Source organism: Capricornis sumatraensis, chromosome X (genome assembly GCF_032405125.1).
Source record: "Capricornis sumatraensis isolate serow.1 chromosome X, serow.2, whole genome shotgun sequence".
NCBI lineage: Eukaryota > Metazoa > Chordata > Mammalia > Artiodactyla > Bovidae > Capricornis > Capricornis sumatraensis.
Genome location: NC_091092.1, coordinates 104,566,274 through 104,591,884, shown reverse-complemented (window position 1 = coordinate 104,591,884; position 25,611 = coordinate 104,566,274).

The following is a 25,611-nucleotide window of genomic DNA, read 5'->3' as shown; positions in this document are numbered from 1 at the left end:
CAGCAGGGAACGCTGGTATGAGGTTGTTTTAAAGGGTGTCCCACGCTGTACACCTTCCTATCCCTGCTTTATCCACTGGCCAGAGGCAGGCCACCCAGAAAGACCGTGACCCTGGGAGAGACAGCTCAGGCACACAGTAGGGCTGACCCACTGGAGACTGTGCGGGCTGGAAAACATGTCCACCCTTGGAGGGGGATTTGAGCAATATGATGGGATATTGACCATGCTTAAGGAGTTTATAAACAGCAGAGGGCATGAGGAGATGACAGGTGGGCCAGGGAGAGGTTCCCGGAGCCTGGCTGAGCCAATGACAGCCTGGCTACGGGGAGAACTTGGATTCTTGTACAGACTCAGAGGTCAAGTAGACCCGTGTCCTGTGCCTACGGAGGGAAGTGAAGCCTAGGGTCAGAAACCTGGGGGAACAAGGGGGCGCTGGGAGAAGAAAAAGCCAGGCTGAGCAGACCTCATGTCCTAACCCCTGAGCCACGGATGGGTGTCAGGGGAGAGAGGGAGAGAGCATTTCTTTTGTTTGTGAGACATTGTTGTTGTTTAGTCGCTAAGTTGTGTCCTACTCTTTTGTGACCCCATATTAATGGGAGGAAAATTCAGAAATTTTTAGGCGTAATCTAGGTTGTGTCTCCCAGGAGGAAACCATACAAGTGATTTAGTAAGGAAGCACTTCCAGGGATGACCTGCAAGGGAGAAGGGGAAGCAGGAAAAAGAAAAGAGAAGGGAAGGAAGCAAGCAGGGGGTGCAGTCAGGCAAGTCCCCACCTGGCTTGTGCCATAGGCCTCCCAGTCTAAGGAAGCCAGGTTCCCACGCTTCTGCCCTCATCAGCCCATGACCAAGAGCCACCAAGGGAGTAGGCCAACCCCCAGGCATGTCCAGTTACCTGCACAGTTGTGCAGAGGGGCTCCCTTCTCGTAGGCTGAGGGTGGTCCTCCTGAAGCACAGTGTAGGTGCTGGGTGTTAGAAGGAAAAGCACAGTAAGAGGCAGTGAGCAGACAGGGAGCCCATACAAAGGGTCTAAAGGGATTCAAGGGGATGTGGGCGGGACGCCACGCCGGCTGCTGTCACAAGGAGCACTGTCTAGAGACACAGCAGCAGCTGATCCTCGCCCTCCTCCCGCCATCTGCTGCTTCGAGGAACCGAGTCTGGAATCCTGGGCCAGTGTCCATTTTGCTATTTCATCTGAGCTTCACCCTTTTCCATAGAAACTGGGGAGCCAGAAAGAACATTTCTTGATGCTGAGCACCTAACAGGCTGCAGGGAGACCGATGCTCTGGTTCGGGGGAGGCATCCATCTACTCCTGCTGAGGGCTCTCAGTTTCAACTCATTATCAAGCACGCTGCCGTGGCTTCAGAGCTGGCCATGAGTGCCTGGGGCCCTGGGCAGCCCTCTCTAGGCAACCGCTTGTCAGCAGCCAGAGCCTGGCCCCCACCCACTGGCTGATGCTTCTAGCCCATTAGAACTTGCTGGAAGACTCAGGAAACAGAGGACTCAGGTACGACCCAACCACACAGAAGTCGTGTTGGCCTGGACTACACTGAGCTCTGATCCGAAGTGAGTGAAGCCAGGCCCCTGGGTTGGGGTGGAGGGGAGGGGAAGGGTGCCACCTCCTTCCTAGGCAAAGAAATAACAATGAGAGCCCCATGAATACAAAGCCGCCTTCTCAGACCATCCCCCCCCCCCCCGACTTTTTCGGGCCTGCACTGTGAGTTCTGACAAAGCACAGGGCCAGGGCCCCTGAGATGTTAACTCCTGAAACAAAGGTCTGGATCCCGCTCCAGCCTCCTCCGACTGCTTTCTGTCCTGCGGGGTTCACGTCTAAGCCAGATCAGTTGTTCAGTATTTTGGTTATATGCCCTCCTGGTCCCAGTTCGGCAAGGCCCCTGACCACTTCACTCCTAGAGAGAGAGGGAAGCGGGACTAGCTTTGTCCTCAACATCTAAGCAGCAAACAGAAAAGAAGAGGCAGCCAGGAGTCAGGTGTCTTCCCCAAAGCCCCACCACCATTGCACTGCTCTATCCCCCTTCCTATGGGAAAGCAGTGCCCTGTGAGCTCACCGATGCCCAGCTCAGGGGCCACCTTGCCTCCCCATCCCACGTGGGGGCCAGCCTGGAGCCAAGTTGTCAAGGTGGCGCCTTCCCCCACCTTCACCGTGTGGACCATGCCGACATTTCTCAACACCTCCCACTCCCTCCCGCTCTCCGGTTTTTCTTAGGTTTGGCATCCTTCCAATCCCACAGGAATTCAGCTGATAAATGAATTCATACTCAAAGGTTATTGACTTAATTTGTCACCCCCATCCAGGAGCTATTTGCGCTGAAAAGCGATCCATGAGGGAGAGGGCGATGTTTACCTGCGAAGCACGCCTTTCTAAGGGGGATGGGGAAAGTCAGGCAGTGTGGCCTTCGGGCAGCCCCCTTCAGATCACCACCAAGGTGATCCTTTCTCTCCGCAAATTCCAGCCACAGAGACTTCCCCGTTTCGGGTGTGCACTGGGATGGCCTGGGGGGCAGATGTGATTAAGTAGGTGTGCAGGGGGCCCAGACATCTACATTTTAACCTGCTCATCACTTTCTGATGCAAATTGTCCACGGACCAAATACTTGGGTATTAGTTTCTTCGGGCCGCCCTAGCAAAGTACCATAGACTGAGTGGCTTAAACAACAGAAATCTCTTTCCGTGCAGCTCTTGGAGGTTAGAAGTCCAAGACCAAGGTGTCATTGGTTTCTCCTGAGACCTCTCTCTAGCTTGCAGATGGCTACCTTCTCGCTGTGTCCTCACATGGCGTTCGCTCTGTCCATGCACACTCCTGGGGTCTCTGTGTGTCCCAGTTCCTCTTATACGGACACTAGTCAGATGGGATGAAGGCCCACCTTAAGGGCCTTATATTAACTTAGTCATCTATGTAGCGGCTCTGGGCTCTGAATATAGTCACGTTTCTAAAGTCCTGGGGGTTAGAGCTTCAACAGATTAATTGCATGGGGAGGAGGGGATGTAATCCAGCCCATAAAAGGCATGCAGAAATAACAAAAATAAAAAGGTGTTTATGAAGGGTCAGCGGAAGTCAAGTTGTCCATTCTTTCCAGAAACTGCTAGAGAGAAAATCCTCCCAGGTTGAAAGAGATGGTGCAGGAAGCACTAGGGAGCCGCCAGTGAAGGGGAGGCTGCTGGGCCTTGTACAGCGCCCGCTGATGGCACTGCTGGCCTCTGTTTAGGCAACCACCTTGGCTCACCCTCTAAAGTGCCTTTCCTGCTGTTCTTCTTCCTTGGTTTTGAAACAGCCTTTCTTCCAGGAGCTTCTTGGGAGAGAACAGCATTTGGCGCTGGTATCAGCGCTGCCGCCTGAGGCAGCCCTCGCCTCCGCCTTCGAGGATGTTTCTTCCCCCAGAAGGAAGCCAAGGACCCTTCACCCTTCCCATTCATCATCACCACAGGCAATCTCATTACAGCCTTGTCTTAAAAGAGGTCCTCATTTACAATGGAGACTTCTTCCTTATGAAAATGTAACATCTTGAACTATGTTTTTATGGCCCCCTTTTTGAAAAATAAAAAAGGAAATTAATTAATTTCCTTGTACACGGGAAAGACTCATGAGGTCTTGCTTGGTTTTCGTGGAAAGGATGCTCTCTCCTCTCTCTCTCTCTCTCTCTTTCTCTCTCGCTGCCTCCCGCTGTGTGACAGTGAAATGCTAAAATGATTTTGGCAGGAGAATATTCTCAAAGGCTGTTTTTATTTCAGCGGCAGAAGAGTATCTCACAACGCAGGCTGCACCTCTGCCCTGTGGGGCTGTTTCTAATTGCACGAGGTGAGCTGCAGAAATCCTTCCCCCAGCCGGGCGGGGAGAAAGTGGCCAGGAACCTAAGAAAGATAATCGTGTCTGCCACACTCAGCGCTCACCACTTAAAGGAATTAACTTGTTGGAATAAAATATTTTTATGGGTTCAGAAAACTATGCTTTAGAATAATGAGGCTGACCCCTTCCTCACGCACTGCAATCACTGGGGTTTGTTTCTTCTCTCTGTAATCACAACATGCGATCTTCCTCTTTGCTCACACCTCTGTAGGCAAGACTGGCTGCGAATACTTTAGATTATCACCTTCTCATTTTCAGTGTGAAATAATTGCCCAAGGATGGAAACTGACAAACAAGAAGGTAGATTTCGGAAAGCAGCCCACTTGTTATTTAGGCTAGCCTAAGCAGATGGAGACAGGTGCGTTCTGTCTCATCAACTTCTCCCAACCTCACACTCATCCCTTCAGAAAATGAATTGTGCTTTCGAAGACCTGGATTGATGTAAAATTTTGAAGTCAGTGGGGATGCTGATATGTTTAATTAAAAACCTATACTATCTAGCAGCATAAAGGTACGAGGTTCCAGGGTGAGGAAGGGCAAACTCCAAGGGATTCGTTCTTAGTACCACTTATTACTGGCTGTGTGGCCTTGGACAAATTACCTAACCTCTCTGGGCCTCAGTGTTCGAATGTATAAGAACGACACAATGATAATGATACTTTATGAGATGGTGAGGGCTGAAACAATGATCAGCATATAGGAAACGGATATCAGCTATTCTTACTTATGCTTTTGGAAAAGAAAGAAAGGATGCCTTTTTTTCCTCTCCATCAAACGTATCTGTTAAGCACTGTGCTTGGGTATAAGGAAAAGTAATCAAGTAAAAGTAATCCCTGTCCCCAAGGAGCTCATAATTCATGCATGTGCCTGATATGTAAACAAGTTACTGTAATATACAACAAAAATTTTAATAAGTGCTGAGCGAGGGTAATAGCAATATCGAATGGGGGCCATAAGAGGAGAAACACTGAATGGGAGGAGAAGGTGGAAGGATGAAGGAGGTGCCATTTAAGCTGGACCTTGGCAGGATAAAAGATCTCTGAAAGCAGAAAACAAAAGAAAGATGTTCCAGACTGTGGGAGTGCCAGGAACACAGGCAAGGTAGAAGTCCATAGCACATTTAGAGAAAGGCAAGAATCCTGTGATGTTGAAAGGAAGGAATGGAGGGGACCTGGGGCTGGAAGGGTAGTTAGAGGCTCCCTCCCACCCCAGTCCTGCAACAACCTGGCATCCTGCTTTTTATTTCCAGGAGAAAGAAGTGGAGATGATATGGAGTAGTAAGCGTTCCTCATTTTTTTTTTTTCCCCTGAATGAGTTCGAGAAAAAAAAAAATTTGAATAATGAGCAAAGTCCTAGAGTTACCAACTCTCATTTAGTAGAAAGAGCCCCCGATTCTGTCCATACAGGTCATTTATTACACCCGGAGAAATCTTTGTAGTCACTACAAAAGTGCAGCTACCTCTAGGGTACGATGCAGCCGCTATTTAACTGTCACGTAACATGACAATCCAGTGTCCTATTAGAACGAAAATTTAATTGTGAAGACGGGTACCATATTTAACTGCAATCCTGGGGGGAATTTAGGTTGACAGGCTGTAATTACCCAAACTGGAATGTGGCCAGGACACACCTACTCTTTGCCAAAAGAGCTACGGGGGTTTCAACCAAGGCAGGCAGGCCGGCGGAAGCTGCGGGTTTTGGAGGGTGGGGAATCGGCTCTTGCGGCCCCACAGCGCCCCCTAACAGAGCTCCGGGCCAGCGCAGGCGCCGCGGGGAGCCGGCGCCTTTGGCCCCTACAGCCCCTCCCTGCCTCCACCTGGCTCCAGGGCATCGTGCATTATCAGAAACTTCCAATTTCAGGTTGCGAGGCTGTGGGTTCTGCAGGCAGGTTTTTGCTGTGTCTTATCTATGTCTGTCTGTCTGTTTGGCCCTCTCTGTATGTCTCTCCCCGCGTCCTGCTCCTGCTGTTTCTCTCTTATCATTGATGGAAGTGCTTGTCCTGATAAAATAATTACCCACCAGAGCACAGTGGTTCTGATCACCAGCTGCTGTTTCTACATGGAGATCAATTAGAAGCATGTTTTCACTGGGGAAGTGGGCTGGTAGGGCCCGTTTACTAAAAATCCCATTAGGATTCTTACTGTGAAATGCGTTATACTTTGGTCTTCCAATTCAGTTGCTACCAGCAAAAAGAAAAATTGGACCAAGATAAGGTGGAAATGTGGCTTGCTGATGTCATTGAAGGGTTAAAAGGGAGAAAGTTCTGGGCTGTGAGCAGCAGTGTGAATAAATGTGGTCTTAATTTAAGGTTATGGATTTTTTAAAAAGCCTTGCTTTTTGTCTTCAGAAGTCTTTGCATTCGTATCAGTTAAAAAATAATTTAGACAGAAAATAAATGTTGGAGCAAACTCAAATTATTATGTGCATTTTAAATAAACCTTTGTTTTCTGCAGCAGACATAGCATATGAATAATAACATTAATAATGATCACGATAATTTGTCACCCGATGATCTTTTCCCTCAAACCTTCCAGGCTCTTGGTTCCCAGCTTGGTTTTTTAACTTAGCTGATTCTTCCTCTTGAGAGGAGCTGATAATAACAACTTTTACTCCCTCTGCAGGGTAGAAGAGCCCCAAAGCCCAGGGTTTAGTCCAAATTCCAGAGTTCACTTTCACCCTAATAAGCTGTGTGACCTTGAGCAAGTTGCTTAACATCTCTGAAAGTGAAAGTTGCTCAGTTGTGTCCGACTCTTTGGGACTCCATGGACTGCATAGTCCATGGAATTCTCTAGGCCAGAATACTGGAGTGGGTAGCATTTCCCTTCTCCAGGGGATCTTCCCAACCCAGGGATCAAACCCAGGTCTCCCGCATTGCAGACGGATCTTTACCAGCTGAGCCACAAGGGAAGCCCCAAACGTCTCTGGCCAGCTGTTAAAGGACAGAATGGTCTTGCAAGGGGATGAATGGAGCTGAAATGTGAAAAATGAACAGCAGTGTGGTAGTATCACCTGGGAAGATACTTTTCCTTATTTTTAAGACAAAAGTTTTGAAAAAGCAAAAGCAACTTCAACAAGCACAGTTATTAGATGGCACACTGGAGAAAGTTAGATTAAGACAACTTTTTTTAAGGCTAATGGATATTTTCTATTTAGTTTCTAAGGACATGCACACACGTGTACACATGTAGGTATACTTTCATCATAGGGAAATTCACTGAAAATAGTCACTTTTTTGCTTCCCTGGAAAGAGATTTTAATTGCTCTACAAAGGCAACAATAGCAGCACCGAGGTATTAGTTTCTATTTAATTTTTCTCATAGTATAAAACTGTCCAGATATGACCAACTGAAGAATATGTAAGGTTGAACCATATGAAATTGCCATTTCTGTAGATCAAAAAGAGTTGAATGTAAGAAATTTCGTATGGTTCAAACTAAAAATGTATATATGTATATGGTATGTGTATGTATGTATATATATGTGTGTATATATATATATATATGCCTTTTTATATATAATAAGATACAGTTGAGAGAACTGTGATTCTTCTTATTTCTCTAGGGAATATTTTCTCAGTGGAAGATTGGTACATCCTTCATATTCTTATCCTCATATTAAGATGACATAAGACTTACTAACAGAAGACACTTTAGCATCCCAGGTTACATTTCTAAACATGGGGGCAGGCCCTGATTTGGTCCTGTAAGAATGGAATGAGAAGTCAATATGTGGAAAGATCACTTAGAGGCACGAGCAGGGCTGGCTTCTAGCAAAGGGAAAGCATGCCCTGTTCACCTGTTCACCTGACGGCAGTTATCCCAGTGGAGTTGGACCCAGCAGGACTCCTTTGCACAGCTTCACTCAGAGGATGGAGATCATAATATATGTCCCTGGGGAGAGATGTTTTTAGCACAGTTTATTGGCAATTATTTTTTATTAGAGATTTTAAAAATTAAAAATACAAGTATTATACCCAGGAATAATTTCAGGAGCAGTTAATGTAATAGAATGTTCTAGGATATTTTCAAAAGAAAAAAATGGGGCTGCTGGGGGTAGGGAAATTTCCATGAATAAAGTGAGTACATTCCAAAGTGAGTAATGATATAATTCCAGAAAGGAACAATCAAATTTTACTTCCTTATTTTTATTTATATACTTATGTCTTTATTTGTTGTTTTTTCCACCTCTGTAGAACAGCCAGAATAACCAGACCAAGTGCTCCTAAAACATATTGTTTTAGTGGAGATAGCTATAAATTTTCATTGTGAAAAGTCAATAAATTATGGGAAAGTATAAAAGAAGAAAGTAAGAGAAGAAAGTAATCTCACCCTTCAAGAAGTATGATTTTAGAGCACTTTCACTAAGATGTTTTTCTACATGCACACACTTTTTAAAATGCCTGAAAAAAAAACAATTCTACACCCCCAGTCTCCAGCTTTCTTTGTTTCCTTTAGTGACATCTAGATGTCATGGATGCCTTTCCATATTTGTAGATATTAAGCTACTGATGTTTTTAAAGGACTGTATACTTAACCAATCAGCCGCTGATACACATTTAGACAGCTTCCAGTTTTGCTACTATAAAACTCACTGAGGTAACCAGTCTTATCATACACATCTTGTTGTACTTGTTTGATTTATTCCTTAGGATTCATTCATAGAGGTGAAATCCATGAGTAGAAAGACAATGTTTTTGTTATTCATTGCCAAATTACTCTCCAGAAAGGCTATGCCTATTTACAATCTCATTAGTGGCAAAAGTAAATACCCATTCCCCCTCACTTGGCCTGAAGATGATCTGTATGTTTTATCTTTGCCAATCTGATAAATGAATAATTATATTCTATTGTTTAGCTTCGCTGGTAATCAAAGTGATGCCATATAAAACAGCATATCTTTACATATATGGTCAACTTGTATTTCTTCTCTTTTGTATTACCTGCTTAGGCCTTTGGCCCATTTTTCTGTTTGGGTATTCCTCACTTTCTTATTGATTCTAAGAGTACTTTACATATTAAGGATCTTCTTCTTTCAATTGCTGTCTGTGTAAAACATTTTGCCCAGGTTTTCATTTGTCCTCTAATTGTATATGGCATTTTATATTTTTTGCAATGCCAAAGTTTCAACATTTTAATGTGTTAAAGCAATTAATATTTTTCTTAGAATTTTAGTCTTCAGGATCACTCTAGAAAGCCAGCATATTCACCTGCATTTTATTTTTCCAGTCATACTGAGATACACTACAGTGATAGCTCTCTTTTCCCTCCAAATCATGTTTCTCATTAATTTCCAAAGGTTCTGGAATGAAGGCATGAGGGACTTTGCCTACCAGAGCAGAGAAAACATGACTATTAATAGTAATACTTGACATTTCTATTTTCAATGTGCTATAGGATGACTAATTAGTCCCCCTTTCAACTTAGACCCAAGGATCACCCTGGCTGCCATTCATTCACACTGCAGGGAAAGCTGTGACATTCCACTTGGTGGCTTACATTCTAACTGCATGCCTGTCCGTATGTGCTCAGTCATGTCCGACTCTCTGCGACCCCATGGGCTGCTGCCCACCGGGCTCCTCTGTCCACGGGATTTCCCAGCTCAAGAATACCTACCTGGCCAGGGCTGAAATACAAGCTCCGCATCTGTGCTTAAATTAAAGTGAGGCAATTTCTTCCACAGAGGCTGGCAGAGTTCCAGGATGCCCTCAGATAGTGGGGATGAGTTCTCTGGATGAAACCCCATAGGCTGTCTCTTCCTGCTCCCTGCCCAAGGGAAATCATATTGGCCTGGCCAAAAAGCTCATTCGGTTTCCCCATCTTCCAGAAAAACCCAAACAAACTTTTCGGCCAACCCAATATGATCTCTAAGATGGTTTGCAACCTGGAGTTTTCTGACTTTAACTTGGACCTCAGACGGGATTGTACTACTTGTTAATTCACTGCTAAAATTTGACTATCAGGATACCTATGGCAAGAGTCAGGGAGGATGAAGAAAAAAGGAGGAAATGAGTAAACAGAAAATGCCAGCTAATTTGGTGAAGGGTGGGCTCCCAAGCTCCCCCCACCCACCCAGGAAACTCATTCCTACCACAAAAGTCAAACTGCATGCTGGGGACTGGGCTAGGGGCTGAGTAAACCACGCTGTTTTGCAGCTGCCGTGAAGTCGGACATGGCCTGTTGTGTGGATTGTGTGGACAGGACAAGGCAGCACGGAGGAGAGGCTTGCAGGGGAGTGGCCTCTTTGCTGAGATCTGATAGATGCACCGGAGTTGGTCAGGAAAGGGCAAAGCTTTGCAGGCAGGAAGAAATGCAGGCAACATGCAATCTTTTGGGAAGAGTGGAATGGGAGGGACGCGGGAGAGCCAGATTCAGCAAAGATAAAGGCTGATAGCAGTGCTTTTCCTGTTATCTTTGGAGAAGGACTAGGCTTTTTCCCCTCCAGTGTGTCACAGATGATATTTTTGTAATAAGATGCAATAAAAATGGATTAACACAACATTAGCAGACATTCAAAATACAAACTTTATTATTAGATTCAGCAGACAAAAATCATTCTGTCAAATTGCTATAAAAGTTTTGATTATTCTTAGTTGCTATCCTTATCTCATTGCATATTGGCAGCAGTTTGCCTACTGATATGGGTCCGCAAAATGTGCTTTTTGAGCAGCACTGAGCAAGAGCTTTCTGGGAAGGTGATGGGATCAGCAGTGTCAAGTGATGCCAAGGTGGTAAGTAAAAGGAAGTTTGGTACAATGTCCTTCGAATGTTCCAACAAACATGCTGTGTTATGCTAACTTGCTTCAGTTGTGTCCGACTCTGTGTGACCCTATGGACTGTAGCCCACCAGGCTCCTCTGTCCATGGGATTCTTCAGGAAAGAATACCAGCGTGGGTTGCCATGCCCTCCTCCAGGGGATCTTCCCAGCCCAGGGATCGAACCCAAGGCTCTTACATCCCCTGCACTGGCAGGCAGGTTCTTTACCACTAGTGCCACCTGGGAAGACAGTAGCAACAAATACATAGTTGCAAAGAGTGCTTTCCCTGCAGTGGTTGAGACAGAAGGCAGAAGACTCCAGCAGCATTCACAGCAACTAAAACATGTGGACGTGAAGATGAACTAAACTGGAAATGCTTAGGCTTTATATTGATAAATATCAGCCTTTTAAAAAGGTATCTATTTATTTGGCTGCGTCAGATCTTAGTTTTGGCACTTGGGATCAGTTGCTCCTCGAATGTGGGATCTTAACTCCCTAGTCAGGATTGAACCCAAGTATCCTGCATTGCAAGGCAGATTCTTAACCACTCGACCACTAGGGAAGTCCCGACATCAGCCTTGTTTACATAGAACAGTTAACCCCCCCAAAATTCTATGTTGTGACAAGGAATAAGGACAGATAGTAACTGGATAAAGTCTATTGTGTAGTAGAAAATGTATTAGTTTGAGTCTGGGAAACTAGACTATCAGTGGAGCCAGGCAGTCATAAGCTGTGTGACCTTGGATAAGTCATTCACTCCATTCTGGTCTTCAGTTGCCTTCTCTGCCAGATGAGGGGATCATACAAGATGAACCTGTCCCCCAATCACTCCATTCTGGTCTTCAGTTGCCTTCTCTGCCAGATGAGGGGATCATACAAGATGAACCTGTCCCCCAATGTGAGCAACCAGAATCTGTGCTAAGACCCTCTACATTCTCAGTGTTGGTGTGGAAACCACTTCTGGGTCCAGCTGGGAAGGAGAAGAAAAAATCCGAAGGCATCCTGACCTGCTCTGAGCTTTGAGAAAGCCCAAAGCGAAGGTGGTGGGGGAGAGGGCGTGGGGAGTGAAGTCATGATTCTGATGCCAGCTGGGCAGGAGTCGAGGAGACTCAGCAGTGGGGCGCTTTTTCCTTTTCTGCCCAGACCCCTCTGAAGTGTCAGGGGTGCTGGCTAGATCACTGGTCCTCATCTGTGTCCCTTCTGTAGCTCAGAAATCAACCTGTCGTCCTGTCTTTACAGTCCCTGATATCACAGCGTCCAAATTCAGCACATCATGAAGTGTCCTGCAGGTCTTTCTCACATCCATTATGTATTATCTTTGAACATCACTTCTAGCTTTATAGACCTTACTCGAACTGTCTCCTGCATTTCCTTCTGGGCAGAATTAACAGAGGCACTGTGTGGTCACAGACACACACGCGTGCGCACACGCACACGGGCTTTGTTCAGTCAGAGCCCACAGAAGAAAGCAGTTCAGTGGGCCCAGGTAAACAATGAATTGCCACGTGCTCCCTGCAGAGTGGCTTCCTGACAATGGACAGGGTTGAACGCAGGGGCTCTTTTCCGTGGGTCTTCTCATAGCTGAATGTCGCTCCCTGCCATTAAGTGAAACTGGAACAAGCCATTTGGGTGACTGCAACCACATCTGGCTGAAGTGCCCAGCTGTTGCTCTTCCTCCCTCCGCTTTTCAGTCCCCGTGATGGGGGCTCATTATGGCTGCGATGCTTGCTGATGACATTAATGCACCGCTTCTCCATCGCACGTGCCATCTGCTCCCATAAGCCCCGTGGGGTAAGTGGTAGGTAATTGTTTCCCATCGGTAGTCCATTTTCTCAGATAAAGGATGCGAGATTCAAAAATAAACATCCACTCTGAGCCATTGCCGTGAGGCCAGTGTGGATCCGGGGGCAGCCACCCCATCTACTACGAATAGTGGGTGAGGCTGCTTTCCTCGTAATTTGAGTCGAAGGGCAATTTGATTCATTAACAGTGGCTCTGGGAGATGAAGAGGTTCAGGGAGAGAGCAGAGGCAAAAAAAAAAAATCCCTGAGAGTTCTTATAAAGCAGTAAGGTCAGTGGAAGAGAGCAGGGGAAAGATGGAGAGAAAAATTGGTGATTCATCAGCGAAGGGTTACTAGTGGATGGAAATGGAAGATAAGAGCCCACATAGTTTCAGCGGTGGGAACTGGGCCTGGGCACCACGACCTCAGCTTCTCAGCTGTAGTTAGCTGGGGCTTCGGCTCTCTAAGCAAGGACCAAGGTTCCAGAATGGAACTGAAGACATGGCATGTCAGGCAGCGCCAGGCGTGGCTCAGAAAATGGGCAGAGAGCGAAAGATGGGGTGATGCCAAAGAGGAATCAAAAGGCCAGCTTACGGCAATGATGTTGGGGGAGAAATGAAATTTAGCCGCATCTTCACAGACTCCCAGGGTGATTGATAGGGTTTACTTTTTTTTTTTTCTTAAGGAAATTGCATGCTGTGGTTCACTTTTAACCTGTTTTCCTTTAAGAACTGCCACACAGCATCCTCGGTTTGACTTTCACCTCCCCTCAAAGCTCATCCCCACATACATCAGTCACTTATTCAACAAATATTTATTTCGGTCCTGCCGGATGCCAGGCGCTATTCTCGCTGGGGGTTCGTCATGGGCCTCTGGAGCTGGGCAAGCCCAGGTTTGCCATTTGCCGCTGCAAATCTGTAACCCCTCCAAACTCAGGCTTTTGGATCTCTCCAGTGGGGTAATTGTACTGATTCCCTGTGATTGTTATGAGAAACAAGTGAGACTTTATGTGTGGCTCAGGCCAGAGGCAGAAAAGGCCCTCAATAAACATGGGGGCTAGGAAGACAAGCACCCCTCCTTTCCCGCACTGGACCCATCTCTTCGCATCCTTTCATCATCCCCGCGATCCTCTCACATATCCTCCACTTAGCTGAAGTCTGGTGCTCCTGTCTGCTCAGGCCCCTCCTGTGCCCCTCCTTCCAGGAACTCCCCCATCCCTCTGCAGGGCAGAGGAAGGGCAGAGCTCCCCTCCCAGGGGCAGCTGAGGTGGTCTGGAGGGGTCACCTTCCAGTAGCCTTCCTGCTTACCCAGTGCTCCTGAGTTAGGAGAAGGATTCCCTAACGCCAGGCTTCTTCCAATCGCAGTCAGTCTCGCTAATTGATTCATGTTCTTTTATTTTCTGTACTGGTGGTTAGGGCCTCAAGCAATTTTATGCAAATTAATGAACCTTATGCAAATGAGGGCATCCCTAGACTAATTGCACACAAAATGGAAGCTTTGTGGGCACCTCCCCCATTCAAGTGTGCCCTGACTCCTTCTCATCCTTTAAATTACTCCCAAACTCCCCCATCTCTGCAAGCCCCCAAGATCAACCGCCTCCCCTTCCACCAGCCTCCCTACCTGAGGCTCCTTGGCGGCCATTTTGGAATATTCAAGGTATGGCATCAACCCTGTTTGCAAGGGCTGGTGGCTGCCTGGTGTCCCAGGAAACCATAGCCTTGGGGGATACCCTTCCCTTCTAGCTCCAGGGGTCCCTGTTGCCAATCTTAGGCCCATTTTTGGTCCCAGCAGATTGACAACTAATCTCAGGAAGGTGTTGTCTTAAGTGAGGTTTCCTAGAAGCAAGCAGAGCCGGAGCTAGGAATTGAGGTGTGAGTGGAGAAGTCTGTGAGGAAGCAAGGGAAGGAGGATGGGGCAGGGGAAAGCTGAAAGGACTGAAGTTCAGGTAAGTCTTCATTCAGCCTGATTCCTTGGGAAGCTCTGGAATTGCTCACCCTGAGGCAACTACTTGGGTTTGTACCCACTTCCAGGCCCTGCTTAGAGAGACACTGGCTGTCAGTAGCCCCAGGCCCAGGGGGCAGAGATGATTATCTCCCAGACGTTTGGAGGGCAAGGGGGCGTCCATGTGAGAAGGAGTCAGTTAACACACAGCACTTGGGGGATGGGTGTTCCAGTTCAGGCTGGGCACCAATGTGCATCTCTTCCAAGCACTCCATGAAATGCTAGGTCATGACCACTGAGATCAAGGCCTTTCCATTTCTTTCTTTCTTTGGTTAACCTAATTTAATTTTAACATCCCTTCAAAGCAGGCACTTAAATCATCCCCTTTTTATAAATGTGATAGCTAGTGTTCAGGGCAAGTTGCCACCTGCTTCCAAGGTCATATGCCCAGCAAACCTCCCTGACAGAAGAGGGATTTGAACTTGGACTCATTGACTTTCCCGGGGGGAGGGGGGCAGGGGGCATAGGGCTTTTGCATCCAGCTCCTCAGACGTCCAAGGTCAAGGGTGTGCCACATCAGAGCTCATGCACACCTGGCTTTTCTCAAGAGTCCTCTTTCCCTGTGGCTCCTTTTTACAAAACCCCTCATGGAAATGTGTGTAGGGGAGTGTTGGGGTGCTGGGGTGATAGCAGACAAGAAGCAGAGCCCAAGATTTCCCATCCTTTCCCCCTTCCATCCTGCCCCTTCCTCTCCTCCTAGATCCCATGGTCCCATTTGCCCTTCCCCTCCTGCTCCCTCCCTTCTCCTCTCTGACCACTTTCCCCACCTTCACTTCCTCCTCCTTCCTCTCCCCTCTCCCCATTTCCACCCCCATCCTTCCCCTTTCTCTCCACCATCTTCCTATTACGTTTCTTCCTTAAGATGCCTTCACCCCCTCAACTGCTCCCTGACTCCCAGAGGGCTGCCACCCACTCCCCAGCCCTTTCCCCTAGATGAGCCAACGCCTGTCTCTCTGAGCCCAGGGCTCCGGGCGTGCTCAGCACTGTACCGGAGAAGGCAGCATCTCAGCTTCCCACCCATGCCCCCACTCCTGCTGGGGCAGGGGAACAGGAAGGGCCACCCTGGGCTGCCCTGAGTCCCAGGACGGCGCTTGCTTGCTCGGCTTGCTTGGCTCGCTGAGCACGCAGGGGCTTTAGAGCTGCCAGGACAGACTTGGAGGCTGTACCTGGATCCGCCTCGGCGTGGCAGTCTAGCTCGAGAGAGGGCGCAGGCCTGGAGCTGAGTGAAAGCGCGGCTGGAGGAGATCAGTGGATCGTGACTCGGGGAGCAGCCTGCTGCCAGGCAGCACCCGCGCCGCCCTCCCCCCGGGAGAATGGCCTAGGGAGGAGCGCGCTGCAGATCCACGTGGCTGCAAGAAGCTAAGTGATGAGGGGCTCCGCGCCTGGGCCCCACACTCCCTGCCCTTTGCATCAGCAGGAAAGCCCGAGTTGACCCGCCCTCTTCCTGAAAAGTGTTCCCAACGCTGGGCAACTGGCCAAGGAATGTAATCATTAAAGCCAGTAGCCAGTATTGCAAGAGCGCTTACCACGGATCTGGCATGGCGCTAAGTCCTCCCATTTTCCAGAGAAGGAAACCGGAAGCACACTGAAATTAAATCACACAGCTGGTAAGTCGTAGAGGCAGAATTCAAACACAGGAGGTCTGCCTCCAGAATCCGGATCCTTAACCACCACACTGACAGCCTCCCCGTGCTCAATCCGGACACTCCAGAGGTTCAGAGAAAGGATGAGAGAATGATCTGGAAACACTTTGTCAAGATAGCAGCCAGAGGGGCAATCCCATTTCTCTTGGGCAGGTGGCCACAAACCTGGGGTTTCTCTCTACCCTTTCGCTGCATGGATGGGCTGCATGCCCATGACTTCCTGTGTCCCTGGTCCTGCTGGCGGCTCTGGCTAAACGTCAAGCCATCAGGGCCTTAAATACTGTGTATTTCTTCTCTCCTTGGAGCGCTTCCTGGGGTCCGCCCACACCACTGCCTTAACCTTGTACCCCGCCCTCCCCCAGTGCGAATCCCTGTGGGCGACAGTGTAACCTACAACCCCTGCCACTCTTCCCACCATCACCCAGGTGACTGAATATCTAGAATGAGTCATCAGGGGCCCGGCTCTGCTGTAAAGGTGATATGCTCTGCAGCATATCACCATGTGTCCTACGTTGTCCCCTGTGAATGGAGCCCAGAACTGACACCTTCCAAGATCCCTTCTCATTCAGGCGGTGTGAAAACAGCAGCCATTTGTCAAGGCCCCCGTCCGTTCCAGGCTCCTTAGAAACATTATTGCTCTTCCTCCCAGCACCTCCAAAAGACAAGTGTCATTATCCTCTTTTCTCTACCACTTTAGAGGGAAGAAAGCTGAGACTTGGAAAGGTTAAGTGACCTCCTAGCCAAAGGTCTCTGCAGGAAGTCTCCTGATTCCCATGTGTGCTCAATCATTCAGTCGTGTCTGACTCTTCACGACCCCACGGACTGTAGCCTGCCTGGCTCCTCTGTCTATGGGATTTTTAAGGCAAGAATACTGAAGTGGGGTGCCATTTCCTCCTCCAGGAGATCTTCCTGACCCAGGGACTGAACCCGAGACTCCTGCGTCTCCTGCATTGGCAGGTGGGTTCTTTACTGCTGCGCCACCTGGGAAGCCTCCTCCTGACTCCCAAACCTCTCCTTTCCCCACATCGTGTCTCCCTAATGATATCAGAGAAGAGCTCTGAGGTCAGCTTCCAGGCTCTTCCTGCCTTTCTTGCTCCTTCTCCTTCCTTTCTTCTTCTAATTTTCTAAAAGTGAAATTTGTACCTGCCCTTGGTTGGGAGGCAGGAGAAGACAGGGGACCCTTCCTTCTGCCGAAAGAAGGAGCAGTTGGAATGGTCCCTTTCCCTTCCCTCCATCAGCACTCTGCTCCTGACAGTTACCCAGGTGTGATAGCATGCAGATATAAAGCTGGAGGTATGTCAGGGTCGAGGGCACCACCAGAACATGTGTGCGTGTGTGTGCACTGGAGGGCGTGCCTGGAGCAGATGTGCACCTGCACGCCCAGCAGTATCTGTAACAGGGAGCAGAGTAGATTTGAACAGATCAGGAAGGAATTTTTCCTGCCGGCTCATTCGACACTTTGTTCTCACGGTGATGCAGGTGGCTGAAAGCTGGAGCCGGAGAGCTGGGAGGCTGAGGGCTGTGTGCACCCCAGCTTCATGAGACCCATCTTCCAGCTGCCCACAGAGCTGAGATGCAAGGCTCTGGGTTGCCTTTGCAATGGAAGCGTATTTTGTTTGCTTGGAGTGTCCAAAGGGGACAAAGCTGGAAAGGAACTCTGGGTTCTGGAAAACTCCTGGCAGTTCTGGGTAGTGGGAGGGAAAAGAAAGAATCCTGAAGAAGATCAGACTTCCCCAGCCCTCTACCAGGGGAGACACCTTTGACTTCTGGGACTTCAGGGGTAGGGAAGTGTGCTCAGAGGACTGCAGTGGTAGTTTAAGCTTTGCAGGAAGGCCTTGGCTGGAACCTCCCAGCTGATGCTGAAGCTGACCCTCCAATACCTTGGCCATCTGATGTGAAGAGCCAACTCACTGCAAAAGACCCTGATGCTGGGAAAGATTGAAGGCAGGAGGAGAAGGGGGTGACAGAGGATGAGATGGTTGGATGGTATCACCGATTCAATGGACATGAGTTTGAGCAAGCTCCAGGAGATAGTAAAGGACAGGGGAGCTTGGTGTGCTGCAGTTCTTGGGGTCACAAAGAGTCAGACACGACTGAGCAGCTGAACTGAACTCCCAGCCAGTTGCCTCAGCATGAAACTAAGGCAGAAAGGAGAAGCAGGAGGGGCCAATTGTCCTGTCCTAAGAGGACCCAGATTGCATAAGTACTTGTGCCAAATGCCTGGGGAAACCTCTCTGTGTGGTCCAGTGCCCCACCCCCACATTCCTGTCCCTGCCAGACGGTCTGGACCTCGGTGCATTCTCATTACCAGGGCTGTCATCTGCAATGCATGCAAGGGCAAGTGCCTCCTCTCCTGCTGGTGTGCTGAGACATTAGGTCCAGGGGCACATCAATCTCTTTCAAAGCACAGTTTCATGCTAAGAACAGACAGCTTCTGTTAGGGAACCCCACAAATGCAAAGTCTTGGGTATCGTAGACACAGCTTCCAGAAGATAGACTGAGGCCTAATCCCAGCAGATGCGTGTCTCCATCCCTTCACGGTCACTCAGCTTTGGCACACACACCGGAGTTATTAGGGGAAGTACAATGACAAGGCCACCGAGTGGCCTCTGCACGTCTCATGGCCAGGAAGAGAGGAAAGCTGGGGACATCGATGTTTCAGATTACTGATCACTCCCTGGGAGTTGGAGCGACCCCCGAGCTTCCCACACACAGGGACAGGCAGAATTTCTGGAAACTAGAGTGGTTCCCCAGTCTGTGTCCCGATCTGACCTGGGTGGACCAGCTTTGCTGGAAGGAAAGCTTTTGCAGCCCTTACTCAGAGTTTTCTTTCAGCCAGTGCCTCCCCATCCTCATTCACAGGAAAGACGAGGGATGAAGTCTTAAAGAAAAGTGCTCCCTGCCTCCATCCTCCCCTCTGACCCAAGACAGTGTCCCTCCTAGAAGGCTGAGTCAGCCTGGCCAGGGCCCGCCTCCTGCAGGCCCCTGCTGACTCCGGCTTCTGAGTGGATTTGTAATGAAATTCAAATGAGATCGAGGTTATCCCGGGTGAATGAGGCTGCTCCTCATCCCTCCTTTCTCTGGAGGGGGCTGCAGACTGTAGATGTTAACCTCCTTCAAGAACTGTTTTTGAAAGTGGAGTTAGACTGGATGGAGAGGATACAGGTCAGAGTAGGAGAGGGAAAGGCCCTTGTGGTCCATCCTAGCCCCGTGGTTGCAATTCCAGAGCCAGAAAGAAAAGGAACAGGTCACTTCCACCCCTCATCAGAACACCTGTGTGCCCTTGAGATCTTCAGGAGGCTTCTGGAGTGAGCTTGCCACTGCTGTGCATGCAGACATCGCTGCATGCAAACCCCAGGCCCATTCCAGTCATCGGCTTGAGAACTGAACTCAGCACAGTGGGAAGGGCATAGGCTTCATTGCCTCTGCTGGCTGAGACTGCTGTTTTAATTTTCAGCTGCGTGTTTTCTTTTACCACCTGAAGCAGTAGCCCATCTCTGTGTTCTCCCTACACAGACAGGATGCAGTCTGCTGACCCCAGGAGCATCCACTGAGAACCACACTGAAAGGAAGTGAAAGTGTTAGTTGCTCAGTTGTGTCCAACTCTTTGTGACCCCATGCACTGTAGCCCAGCAGGCTCCTCTGTCCATGGGATTCTCCAGGCAAGAATACTAGAGCAGGTTTCCATTCCCTTCTCCAGGGGATCTTCCCGACTTAGGGACTGAACCTGGGTCTCCTTCATTGCAGGCAGACTCTTTACCATCTGAGTCACCAGGGAAGCTGAGAACCACACTGGCCAGGACTAAAAGCCTAGGGCTTTCTGCCCTGGAGTCGGCCCCATTTCCTGAGACCGTGGGGCAGGCCCAGCTTGGCCAGGCAGCGCTGTGGAAGTCTGGTCTCCAGCCTGCGGGATTCCAGCAAGGTGCCATTTCCATATTCTCTGGCAATAACTAATTAGCGATTATAAAGCTCTTTGAAATATGAAGTGTTGCATGATAATATCTGTAATGAGCCTGATTCTTTCCCTCTTGCATGCGAGGCAGGCGAGGTGGGGGGGAGTAGGTTTTACACCATTAAGGGGAGTTGGGCTGCCAGGCAGCTTCTTTCCCGAGGGGCACCAGAGTCCTGGTCTAATCAAGTGGTCCTGGGGAGGAGGCCTGGCAGTGCAGCCCACTGGCAAAGCAGCACTTTGATCTCCACCCTCCTCCAGTCTTCTAACCAACCCCATCAGCTGTTTACACACTTCAGACTTACCCTCCCCTGGGTAGGAGGAAGAAGGGGCAGTGAGGATGATGGATGGAAAGGGGAGAAGAGAAAGGTGGAGTTAGGGTGAGGAGAATGAGTTGGGCTCGTGGTCTCCTTAATGTGATTTAGAATTTCATATTAATATATCACCTCAGAAAAAAATTAATGAGAAATGTGAAGAAAATAGGATAATGAATATGATAATATATGGGGAATGCTTTGGGCTTCTTGGAACAAAGGTGCAAGGAATTATTGCTATGATTTTCTCACGGTGCATATATATTTTTATTAAACTCTAAAAAAAAAATGCCAGTAGATTCACTTCTTTGCAAGGTATTAACACCCCGCAGAGGAGTCGTTCTTCAATTAGTTGCCTGAGCCTCAGCCCACCTCTTGACTGTTTTCCTGTCACTCTTCTGGAGACTTCCAGCTTAAGGGACGCATAGTGTAGATTAGAACAGTCAGTGGCTTTGCCTGGAGCGTCTGGCGGGCACGTGCCTAGAGAGATGGTTTCCTGAGAAGGTGGGGCTCAGGAGGGCTGGAAGTAGGATGGAGGGGAATTGAATGCAAAACAGAAATAGCAGTCAGGGTTCTAGATGGATGAAAACTTGGGGAAAGAGCAACTTCCTTGTGTCCAGTCTCCTGGCCGCCCTGCCCAAGGGTCTACTCAGGCCAGACCTCTTTTTAAAGATTCAGACATCATTAAATGTCAGTTCTCAGTTGGAAGGGAATTTTGTGGGGCTACCTTACTAAGGGACCACAGAGACTAGAATGAAGATGAAAGTGAAAAAAGTGAAAGTTTTAGTCACTCAGTCATGTCTGACTCTTTGCAACCCCACGGACAATAGCCAGCCAGGCTCCTCTGTCCATGGAATTCTCCAGGCAAGAATATTGGAACGGGCTGCCATTTTCCTCCAGGGCATCTTCCTGACCCAGGAATTGAACCTGGGTCTCCTGCATTGCAGGCAGATTCTTTACCATCTGGGCCACCAGGGAAACTGAAAGACAAAGATGAGACCTTCACAATTGCTATTTCTCACTTCCCTATACCAGTGGTTCTCACCACACAGTCCCTAGACAGCAGCCTCAGCATCACCTGGAATGAATCAGAAATGCACATCCCAGGGGCCCCACCCCAGACACAGTGCATCGGAAATTCTGGGTGTGAGGCCCAACAGTCTGTGTTTTAACAAGTCCTTTCACACACTCAAGTTGGAGAACCCAGACTTAGGAATGAGTAAGCTCCAGAAGTTGCAGATTGTTCTGCTTCAAGAAAAAAAAAAAATTGGGGGGTGGACTGCCCTTGGTAAAAATGCATTAACTATGTGCAAAAGCTAAATAGGTAATGGGAAGGGCTGGAAACTGAATGTCACAAGTCAGATGTCCCAGAAAGCTGACTCTGAGATGGAGTTTAGCAAGTGGAATGGCTACTAGGGAACACCCTTGACATCTGTACCTTTGGTGAGGGCCAGGGGGAGGAAGCGGGAGAAGGCAGAAGAGAGTTTGAGTTGTGATGTAGGCCTGGAGACACCCTTGGTGGTCCCACAAGGAGCTCTGGAGTTTGAATGGCCCATCAGTGATACAATGAGTTGAGGCAAGATGACTAGACCTTTACACCCCATGTCAAGTGATCAGTGGGTGTGGGTTGCTCTGGGAGAGGCATGCTCTTGGTCCTATGGGTTCCACCAGTCAGTAGCTGGGTGACCTTGACCAAATTTCTCTCTGCCTCTCTGAGCGTGTTTCTTAGTAGGAATTGCTAAGTATTAGATAAAACTGTTCAGAAAGGACCTAGGAAATTTTAAATACTTTCTTTCACTCAATGAATGTTGAGGGCCAACTATAGGTCAGACTAGGAATGCCCTCCTCCCTGGCCTTATAGAACTGACAGTCTCATGGGGGTGATCAGAAGTCCACAAACACAAATATTTGACTGCAAACTGTGGTGTTACCACACTTCGGAACAGAACAGGCTGTCAAATAAGATACAAAAGGATCTATTTTAAATGGAGAGTTGGGGCTGGGGTCTCTCCAGTTGCTACATAAAGTGGAAGAATGAAGGATGAGAAGTTTTCTGGGGGTGGTGGGGGATGTAAAGGCATTTGGCACAAAAAGAGCAGCAGGTGCAAAGGGCCTGAGGTAGGCAGGGGCTTGGCTTATTAAGGAGCCAGGGTGAGGATAGAAGGAACTGGATGCAGAGCCCTGAGGGCTGTGCTTAGGAGTCTGGGCTTTCTGCCTGGTGGAGTGGGAAGCCATCAGGATGGTTTAAGTAGGGGAGTGCTAATGACAATGCCTGCTCTGGCTGCTAAGTGGAGAGCAGATTGCAGAAGACAGTGTAAGAACACTGAGGGATGACGGCTCTGTCCTGCCGAGATGACGGTGGCTGGGACTGTGTAATGTCATGGAGGTGGAGAGCTGTGGGCAGGTTCCAAACATCCTGGAGGGGGCGCTGATGGGACTTGGTGGTGGTTGTAAAGTGATGGGTGAAGGAGAGGAAGAAGCCAGCTCCGGGTCCTTGGTTTTTGACTGGAGCAGCTGAGCGGAGTCTAAATGTCTGTTGAATTGAATCGAGGAGGAGGGTTTGAGACAACTCAGGGGCTGTTGCAATACAAGCAGCAGAGAATTCGGATGGCTAACCGAAAGGAGCCTACTACACACAGTGAGAAGGAAAAGAACAAGGAGGAGGAAAAGGAGAAGGAAGAAAAGCAGATGATGAAGCAAGCCATCAACAACTAATAGTCACTGAGCACTTGCCATGGGCCATGTGCTGTTCTAAGCACTATCCTATCTTACTATCCTTGACAGCTGTTCAGTGAAGCTTATAAATTTATTATCCTCATTTTACATATGAGGAAAGGAGGACCAGAGAGGTTATGCAACTTGCCTGAGGTCACACAGCCAGCAAGTGGTGCTGTCAGCTTTTGAACCAGGCAACTCGGTTTCTGCAGCCTGAGCTTCAACACCCTGTACCTTTGTGGCCCTCACAGTAGCAGCTGCTGTTAAACATGCATTCACGTGGACTCCCTGAGCTGTCTCACATACCTTGTCAATACTTCTTCCACAACCCCCACTTCACTACTGGGAAACCTGAAGGCGCAGAGGTTCGATAACTTGCTCGAGGTCACTCGGCTTGAAAAGGGCTGAACCAGGGTTCAAACTAAAGTCAGTCTGACTTCAAAGGCCCAGTTGAAACCATGATACTGCACCTTTTACCCAGAGACATTCAGGCGATCTGCAAGAGGAAGGAGACAAAATAAGTTTGTTATATTTCATTCTAATGGCCAGCTTTCCTGCCTGTGATAGTACAGAGACACGCTGGCTGTCTTCCCCCTTCCTGTTCCTTGATAGGCTCTCAGAATCTTCTTGGAACTAAAGTCTTCACCCTTCGTCCATCTATCCATCTGTCAACGCATCTAGCCAGCTTACCTTGACACACAACCATGTGCTTAGTTCTGTTCTAGGTCCCATGGTGCATCCAAAATGAATGTAACCCAGTGTCCCTGACCTCAGGAATTTTACCATCTAGTTGGAGAAGAGTAAGACCCATTCTTTGGTATCCCAAGCACCTTCCCCTGTTTGTACCGTTGATTCTTATAATGTTTAGCACAAGCCCTTCACAGCTGAGGAGACTGAACTCTGCCAAGCTGTGCTCTAGTTCTTGGCCCACAGGAATGGTAAAATTGTACATGCTGGTGAGCCACTAAGTGTGTGGAAACTTCTGAATGGCCAAACAATGTATCCCATCGCACATCACCCCCTACAACTGTGACTTTGGCATTCCTCCCACCAAGAGGCAGAGTCCGATTCCCCTCACCTTGAGTCCAAATGAGCTTAGGACTCCTTTGACGATAAAGGACTGTGAACACCACACTGATTTTTCAAGACTGGGCCGTAAAAGGTGATGTAGCATCCACCTTGTCGCTGGATCCCTTGCACTTGGAGCCCTGAGCTGCCATGTAAGAAGTCTGACTACGCTGAGGTCGCCATCTTGACAGACAGCCCAGGCTCTACGTGTGAGAGAACAAAGCTTCCAGGGGCCCCAGCCTCCAGCCCCTGAATCACTACCAGCCCTCTCTTCTTTCCAACTGAAATTCTAGATATCATGGAGCAGAGACAAGCCATCCCCACTGTGCCCTAACCAAATTCCTGACCCACTGAATCCATGAAGGTAATAAAATGGTGGTTTTTTTACTTGATTAACTTTGGGAGAAGTTTGTTACACAGTAATAGTGATCCGCTGTGGTTTTTCCAGTAGTTATGTACAGATGTGAGAGTTGGACCATAAAAAAGGCTAAGTGCCAAAGCCGAAGAATTGATGCTTTAGAATTGTGGTGCTGGAGAAGACTCTTGAGAGTCCCTTGGACAGCAAGATCAAACCAGGCAATCCTAAAGGAAATCAACCCTAAAAATTCATTGGAAGGACTGATGCTGAAGCTGATGCTCCAATACTTTGGCTACCTGATGCAAAGAGCTGACTCATTAGAAAAGACCCTGATGCTGGGAAAGATTGAAGGCAGGAGGAGAAGGGGATGACAGAGGATGAGCTGGTTGGATGGCATCACTGACTCGATGGACATGAGTTTGAACAAACTCTGGGAGACAGTGAAGGACAGGGAAGCCTGGAGTGCTGCAGTCCATGGGGTTGCAAAGATTCAGACATGACTTAGTGATTAAACAGCAATAACAACAAACACTGATCAGAAAACAGGTCAAACCCAGGATCTGATAGCTTATAGTGAATGATGTCAGATTCGAGATCTTCAAAGAAGATTTAGCTTCGGGACTAGGGACCAGGCTTGACCACTTAGAGCTTTTGTGTGGCAGAAGTTTTATTACAGTGAAAAAGGGCAAGAAAGCTTCTGACATAGACATCAGAAGGGGACAGATAATGCCCCCCTTGCTGGTCTTATCAAGGCCTTATATAATTTTACCAGACCCACGCCCACAACATAGATCTTAAATTAACAAGATTAGAACTAACAATAGAGAGGTCTTACCAGAGCCACTCCCACAACATGTGTCTTAAGATAACAAGATGAGTCAGAAGATTCTTGTTAAGAAGGAGAAACATGTTCTTGAGCAAGACACATTGTTGTTATATAATCATTAGTGACTGTGTGGATCACAATAAATTGTGGAAAATTCTGAAAGAGATGGCCATACCAGACCACCTGACCTGCCTCTTGAGAAACCTGTACACAGGTCAGGAAGCAACAGTTAGAACTGGATATGGAATAACAGACTGGTGTCAAATAGGAAAAGGAGTACATCAAGGCTGTATATTGTCACTCTGCTTATTTAACTTCTATGCAGAGTACATCATGAGAA